A 9,005-nucleotide genomic window follows, 5' to 3' on the forward strand; every position below is an offset into this window, starting at 1 on the left:
CTTGGTAATGTAGGTTTGAGCTCTGATGTTCGCGTGTCGCATAAGTGTTGCAGAGGCTACTATGCTATTCCTTTTATTTCAGTAAGTGTTTTTATCTCGGAATCCTCACCAATTGTTTTCAGTTATGAGTTTTGAGATTTTTCCGCGATATTGATGTGTTAGGAAGTAGTAACTGAGCTTATATGTGGCGTTGAGGCTGTTTCTACTATTGAGGAAAATACGCGGAGCCGGGATTTTGATTGTTGATTTTGGGTTGAGGCGGAAAGGACTCTGTGACACGTTTGGGTTATGGTTATGCGTTTTGAGGTAGGGGCTTTTTCCGAAAACTATGTTTTATGTATTGAAATTATTACATATGAATACTGTTGTGAGACATGGTATATTTGGTGATTGCTTCAGTCTTATGTATTGTCTGGCTTACTTGAATGACTATGAATGTTTGTTAGACTGGATTGTTGTGCGGCTTTGTGAAACGGAATGTTTTTGAAGTTGAATGTCTAAAGATTTGAGATCGAGTTTAATCCATTGGGAATTGATTTGAGTTGAGTCGATTTTTTTAAAAATGTGAAAAATAGAATACGCTTTTGGGTTCAGCCTGGTTTGCTTTAATTGATTCAGTTTTGATAAACGAATTGTTGCTGAACAGTTTCCTTAAAGTTTGGAAATGAGTTAATCGGTTGATAATGATTTGATTTTAAAACGAGTTTCTTGAAATATGAAAATGAGTTGAATGCTGGATTCAGTTGTTTTTGAACTGATTTTGGATTTTGAACCGTTGACAAAGATTGTGGATTGGTTTAGATGGGACCCGGAAAAGGTGTCAGAGTCCAAGTTTTAGGAGAGGTGCTACTGAAATTCTGTTAGAATCTGGGAACTTTACTGAAACATTATTCGGAAACTTATGAGTTAAAGACTTCTACTATTTTATCTGAATTATTAAGAAAGGGATGACTTATGCCTCTGAAATGAATTATGAAAAAGGAAATTGTGATTTAGTCTTATTTCTTAAGAAAAGTATTATATTTCCCTCGTGAACAAGTTATTTAGATGAAACTTATTATTTAAGGCTGTCTTAAATGTGAAAGGTGTTTATGCCTCTGAATTTGACTTGAGGGTTTCAAATAGAGGAGTTTTAGTGACTTTGAAAGAACCTGGACGTTTATTGACAAGTTTTATTCTAAAATATTTTGGGAAAGTTTTAAGTACTCTTTAAATTCTGAATTTTGCAAGACTAAAACAATTTCTGGGCAGTTTGAAACACTTTAGAATTTACCATGGGGTTGAAACTGGTTTTGTTTAAGTGAAGGAAGCGGCTTTGAAAAGAGTAAATTGATTACATGACTCGGTTTGGCTTAGATCCTATTTTATTACTCAAATAAGGAAGCCAATATTTTAATGATTTTAAGTAAATTTGAGGAAATGAGTTATGTTAATCTCCCCTAAAGACTTGAGACTCTGCCGAGGAACTTTCGTTATAAAATCCCGTTGTTGGATGGAGGATTTTGAATATTTCCAAATAAACCTTTAATTTCCATGGTTTTGGAAGTTTTGGAAAGAGGATGCCGAGAGTGGCGTTGTTTTAAAAATAACTTTACTTTGAATAAAAGTGGCTTGTGAGCCTAGGACGATTTGAGAAATGAGAATTTTAAAGCCAAGGCTGGAAAGGATTAATTTTTGAATCCTTTTTTATTTCAAAGTAAAGTGGATTGAGAAAAAGTGATTTATGGCTTAAATGCCGATTTTGTGAATTGATGATGTTGAATGGTGGAAATGCTATTTTGTTATGAGCCAGAATGGATGTGTATGATATTGAATTATGGCTGATTGCCGAATGAGTCATGAGCCGTATGGCTGACTATGAATTATGAATTTAAGCCGGATGACTGAGATGGATGTTGATCCATGGCTGAGAATGAATGCATATATTCTGAGTTATTGGTATTGTGAATGTTGCACTTCCACTATCTGAGACACGAGTTCCCTGGAAGAAAGTAGTGGCTAGCCACCACGTGCTCCAGGTGGAGACTCGAGACTATGTTGACCCTATGTCGTAAGGGTGGCCGGGCATTGTGAAATCCCCGGATGAGCTCGCCCCCGTGAATATACACCAGTGAGGGTGTTGGATATGGATTATGATTATGAACATGATAATGATCAAGAATAACTCGAGTTGGGGATGCACGACAGAGGGACATTCCAATGGTTAGCTACCAGGACTTGTCGGGTTGGCTCTATAACCGACAGATGATATCATCAGACACTAGGACAGGCACGCATCATATGCATCTATGTGACATTGTTTGGGTGTGCATATTGTATTTGGTTTGTCTTTGTGACTACTTGTGATTAACTGCTAATTGTTCTACTTGCAATAACTATTTGTTTGTGCTTGAATCTTCCTATTTGTGTTTGCGACTGAGACTCTGTTGGACTGTGGTGATTAGTTGTTGGTTAGAGTGTTTGGGTCTAGGACCGTGGTTGAAATATGATGGACCGATGGTTGGTTTTAGTTTTGTGTTTCTGGTTTGGAAAAAAATATGAAAGACTATTTTGGTTCAGCATAGATAAACCTTTTTGAAAGGCTTTTGAGTTTTTGAGAATTGAACAGTTCCTCTTTCAGAAAAGATTTCAAACCTTACTTTTATTATAAATCGTTATTTTTGAAAAGAGGCATAAGACGGTTATTAATCACTGGTACAGTTTACCTTCACGTATCCTATTACGGTAATTCCTAAAAACCCTCTACTGAGAACCCTTTCGAGGATGATGTTCTCACCCCCCCCTACATTTTTCCCCTTTCAGGATATGGGCGCAGAAGTCACGAAGAGTTTATTTAGTTGTTGTTGAAATGCTCTGTATCGCTTTAGATTATTTTTTATTGTACCCTCGCCTTTATCTTGATATATTATGTAAGAGGGACAGGAATTGTATTGGTTAATGCTTGTAATATTATTTATATGTATATAAGTATATATATGTATGTACTCTTTGTGAGTTTTTGTAAGTTGTATGGTATGTATGGATGTACGATACCGATCGAAAGTATTTTGGGAGCGGTATTGCGGTTTAAAGTTTTAAACAGGCTCATATTTTAGTATTAAATAGTATAAGAGTCGTCGTAATGTCAGAGCTACCAGAGTCGCGCAGCCGGAAGCATGAGCTTTGATAGTTAGGGTGTTACATAGTATGGAATTGGTATGGTTAAATTTGAAATTGGATTAAGGATTTTGAAAATGGAGGACTTCGGTAAAATTTTGGTAAAAACCTATTTCTTACCAACTTCGACGGGCCATAACTTGGTTTTCGGACCCCTAAATCTTTTGAAACTTGTTTTGAATATAAATTGAATTCTTGAAATTTATAACGTTCGAAGAATGGATTGAAAATAATTTTTAACGAAAAAGTTATGCGGGTTTGAAGTTTGGTGTGAAAAACTAATTTTTGAACTTAACAACTTTTGGACATATTGATATGCGTGCGTACGCGGGTATTAGACTCTACCCAGAAATCTCGCCTATGCAAACATGGTCATGCGTACACGGCACTGTAAAATTGAAATCTCACGTACGCCGACAGATGCATGCGTATGTGGCACTGTAATTCTTTAAATTTTCACGTACACGAGTGGCATGCGTACACATAACCACCTTGTTTTGCTGCAACATGGATTTTTGAGTTTTTTATTTTGTTAGCCTTTGTACCTTCTGTAAGCCCTGTTACGACTTTAGAGCCGGTGAAATAGAGAGTAGAAGGGTTAGGGATGAGATTTGAGGGGTTGAGATAGTAAATTAAAAAAGACAATTATGAAGTGTGATATTGAAAAATAATGATGAGGAGGAAAGAGTATGAAAGTATATATATGAATGCTGAGGATTGGTTTTAATTACGATTTTTGAATAAATTAAAATGATATAGAAAATGGAATTGAAAATCAAAATTTAATCTGATTGAGATATACCACCGGGTAAGATGCGGTGGCGTTGTCTACTTGCTCCGGATAAAAGTAGAGACACCGGGTAAGATGCAGTGGCATAGTCCACTTGCTCCGGGTAATGGTTCGAGACACCGGATAAGATACAAGGGTTAAGTTTTGTCACACTTGTTTCGGGTTGAGAATTGTAACACCGCCTGGGTAAGAGGCAAGGGTTGAGGTTATCCCCCTTACTCCGAGTTACGCGGGTAAGATGCAAGGATTGCAATTTGGTTCCACTTGCTCCATGTTGTTGTGTTTGTATCCAGGGTTTGCTTCCAGACATGTCAGGTTTGGCCGTATAACCGACAGATGAGCTCATCGACCATAGGACAGACATGCATCATATGCACTTGTATGTTTTGTTTGAGTATGCATTTATTTTGACTTACCTATTTGCTTAACTGTACTTAACTTCTTCCTGATCTATTTGTTGTATCTGCTTTCCATATTTGTGTTTTCCTTATCTATCTTGCTTGTTTTTGTTTCTGAGAGATCCCTCTAGTGGTTGGAGGAGACGCTGAGAGTTGTTCCACCTGGTAATTTGGAGATTTGCAGAGAATGAAAAATGAAGAGTTAGACTAGAATCCTTAGATATAGTCATCGTATTTCTAGTTTAGTATGAATTCTAAAATTTGATATGGATTGTTGGAGTTTTAGAATGCCTTTGGCTTCCCGAGATCTTATGTATTATCTATATGGGCGCCTTTACCATACTGAGAACCTCCCGGTTCTCATTCCATATATGTTCTATTGTTTTTCAAATGCAATACGTGAGACACCTCGTTGAGCGTTGCTGGAGACTCTTATGCAAATGAAGATTCATTTTGGGGAGCTGTAGTTTTTACTTAGTATATAGACATGTACATATTCTCCACTTTGTATAACTTGTATTTTGTTCCTTTGAGAGGTTGATTTCGAAGAAATAGGATTTATATTTATATGTTTTGGGTTGTATGTGTATATATATATACTCTGGCGGCCTTTGCTTCACAGGTCGAGTCTGGAGCTTGTTACATGTATCTTTTTAGAACTCCATACATATATGTACATTATTTTTCTGTACGCTGTTATCTGTTTCTTCTAAGCTTAACCGTTTCGAGTGTGATGTGACTCTCGAGTTCCTTTTTGTTCGACTTTTTCTTCAAGGCTCCTAGTTAAACATATATATATATATATATACGTATTTTACTTTTAGAGGTCGTAATATCTCACCATCTCTGATTTACGAACTTAAGAGTAAAGTTCTATGTGGTAGGGTGTTACACCATGTTGCTTATCTTTTAGAATAAGATCCAAGTCCAATCCTTTCGATCACCTTAGAAAATAAGAGACAAGCTTGGAGCATTTTTTTTTTACCACATCGAAGCATCTACAAACTTCACAAAGCACAACTTTTTCAAACAATAAAGAATAAAGTTAATCAATATTCTTTGTCTTTATTTGTGCAACCGTTAGCCATGAGAGTGCATCCAGTTTCTCTCCAAACACTCCTATAGCTATCAACAACCATTTGACACTCTCTTTGAGATCAGATAAAAAGTGATCCCTCAACTTATCATAAGAAAGACCTCTATAACTAGGCCTAATGCTAGCAACACCATCTAATATATCTTGAAAAATTAATGACATAACCACATTGAAAGGAATTCAACAATCCAAAACCTATCTAGTAAATCACTTATCAACCTCATGTATCACCTCTTTGTTTTGAAATACACTTTTCAGACTTAGTTGAGCTCCTGGAGTTGATCTTGGTGCAAATATAGGAGGAGTAATGATTCTTGTTTTCTTTTTTAGATAATTTCCAACTACTTGCTTGTTAGATGGTAGTTGACTCGGAGTTTGTTGTTCTTCTTGCACTATTACTTCACCAATTGCATCCTCATTTTCATTATCACCATCTTCATTAAAGCTTACTTTTCTTTTACTAGTTTTACTTTTCTTGATTTCTTTTAATAAACCTTCCATTTGTCTTTCTACATCATAAGGAAGCTTAAGACACTTTTTAATGTCTTAATCTATTTTTGACAAATATTTTTTTATTCTGTTAGTTTTCCCTCCTCCAAAAGTACTAAGAAAACACAAACATTAGTAATGCGGTTTTTCACTCACTACTTGTAAAGCAACATATTTCCAAGATGAATATATTTTTTTCCTAAATATTACAAGTTTGTGATTGACGATCATTGAAATTAGGAGAATGAGAAACACCATTGGAACCAAGAGGATCAGAAGCCAAATTATTTTCTGCATATGCATTTTTTCCCTAGGTGCATTTTGATTGATACTATCATTCATAATTAAAAAAAATTATCAATTAGACCTCATTTAATCAAATTGATTGATACTATCATCTATCTAACAACAAAGTCTTGTTAACAACAGCTCAATGACAAGAATAATGAATTAAAAATCACAAAAATTATACAAATTAACAATCACAAGTAGATCAAGAACAACACCACAATAACAATAATTTATGAAATTAACAAGATCAAGAAAATAAACTAAGATAAGTTCAATTATACAAATTAACAATTGGGAAAAAATATGATAACCTAATAATTACAAGATCAAGATCAACATCTTAACAATAATTTATCAAATTACCAAATTAACAAGATCAAGAACATAAACTAAGATAAGAATAATTATTTAAATTAACAATTTGGTAAAAATACAGCAATCTAACAATCACAAGGTCAAAGAACAATACTTCAACAATAATTTATTAAATTACCAAATTAACAATATCAAGAACATGAATTAAGATCATCATCAAAACAACAACTAAAATAATTAAAGCAAGAAAGAATTGGAACAGAAACCCAAATACAAGAAAGAATAAAAACAAGAAAAAAATCACCTTTCACACGTTTTAAAACTCGAAAAGGTGATGTTAGAGCTCCAATATGTGATGGAGAAAGAGCACATATGAGGGTTGAATAGTGGCAGAAGCATGGGGATACCACGGAGGAAGCTCGGCAAAATAGAGGTGAAAGCGTGGTGATAATAGAGGGCTAGAATAGAAATGAGGCCTAGAGACCTGAAGGTCAAACATGCAATGGTAAGGGAGCACAGTGGCAGACGCATGGCGATACAGAGGAGGTGGAAGCTCAAAACAGACGCAGAAGTGTGGCGAACAGAGGCAGAACAGATGCGTTGCGACGACACTGGAGTAGTGTAGACAGCGGCGGAGCAGACGCAATGGTGGTGGTGGCTGGACAACTTGAAGAAGGCGAGCAGATGGATGCTTAGGACTGCCTCTCTGCATTCTCAAAAATGAGAAGAGGGGTATGGGTTGAAGAAAAAATTTAAGGTTTTGTCTTTTTTTTTATTTTTATCTTGCGAAATGATATCGTATTGGACATTTTCTCAAAAATCAGCGGGGTCCCAATTTGGTTAGACCGACCAGTTTTCGACCAATTTTAAGGTTTGATACTGAATTTTCAAGAAAGCGATTCTACTTTTTACCTGAGCCGCTAAAGCCATCGATTTCTGGTTTGACTTATCAGACCGACCAATTTGAATCGATTTTTCAAAACATTGGTCAAGTTAATAATTTTGTAACAAAGTCTAATTAAATATTTTTATGCGTGCTTTCTCTTTATTTTACTCAAGAGATTAACTTCTATTGCACCTTTCCTTTGTTATGATAAACATAGAACATTTTTTGATAAATACATTACTTTTTGAAGAGAAACAAAGAAAAAGATATAAAAATTTATTGATAGTAAATACGAAAATTTGTGAAGGTAAGCATAACTTCTTCTAAGAGAATTTTAGGAAGAAAAAACAAAAAACTTACGATAATAAACATTTTTTTTTTGAAAATTAACACAACTTTTTTAAGAGAAATACTATATAGAAGAACACACACAAGTTTGTTGACAATAAATTAAATACTGAAATTTTATGATAATGAACACATAGTTTGTTTAAGTATAAATATAAATTTTTAAAAAGAATCCTCTAGTAGAAAGAAACTATATAAATTTATTGATGATAAATACATAAATTCAAATTATATTTTTGTATTATTCAACTAAAATTTTATTTTTTTTCGTTTATTAACTTATATTTCTATGTTTTTATTTCAACTAAAATTTATGTATCTTTTACGCATTGAGTGGTCTACATATATAGTTTTTGTTTGTCCAATTGGTAATTATTGGGTCAACTTTGATTAAAATTAATTACAAAAATATGAGTATGTTTAAAACGAGCACAATAATTTTGTGTGTATTAGATGTGTCATATTTATATAAATAATCAAATTTTATTAAATAAAAATTAAAGGTTAATATAAAAAAAACATTGATGAACTCTAATAAATACATAATATCCTAGTATATAAATAAATATTTTTTAATATATAATACTTTAAATAATAATATAAATTTTTTAAATAAATAAATATAAAACATATTAATACAAAAATATAAATATTTTTTATTTATTAAATTAATTATTATGCAATAAAATTTTTATAATATTAAAAAATTACATTAAAATAATATTTTAAACTCTAATATAAAAGTATAAAATAATTAAATTTTATTCTATATTATTTGATAAATAATTAAATTATTATCTTTAAAATTTGTTAAGTAATAACTATTTTTATTAAAAATATTATTATATAATATAATTTTTTTTCAAAGTTATTGCTTGTGCTCTTTTTATACATTTAACATAAGTGTAAACAATTTTGCCTTTGGTTAGCGCGATACTTAAAAGTCAGCTCAATGAATTAATATGTCAAGTCATCAACTTCTGTTGGCCACCACAATCTTTTACAATGGCAAACGTTAAGGATCAATTTATTTATTTATTTACTTTTGTCAAGAGTTATAATGTCCTTTGTGAAGATAGACATAAATTGAATGAGATGTTTACTTTTAACTAGTAGTAATACCAGTTGAAATTATTTTATATATTAGGAATAATTAAACATTTTTAAGCACATTTGATATCATATTAGTTCAAAAAGATTTGTAACGATATATTCTTTTATAAATAGCTAGGTAAT

Source organism: Arachis hypogaea, chromosome 20, assembly GCF_003086295.3.
Source record: "Arachis hypogaea cultivar Tifrunner chromosome 20, arahy.Tifrunner.gnm2.J5K5, whole genome shotgun sequence".
Lineage (NCBI taxonomy): Eukaryota > Viridiplantae > Streptophyta > Magnoliopsida > Fabales > Fabaceae > Arachis > Arachis hypogaea.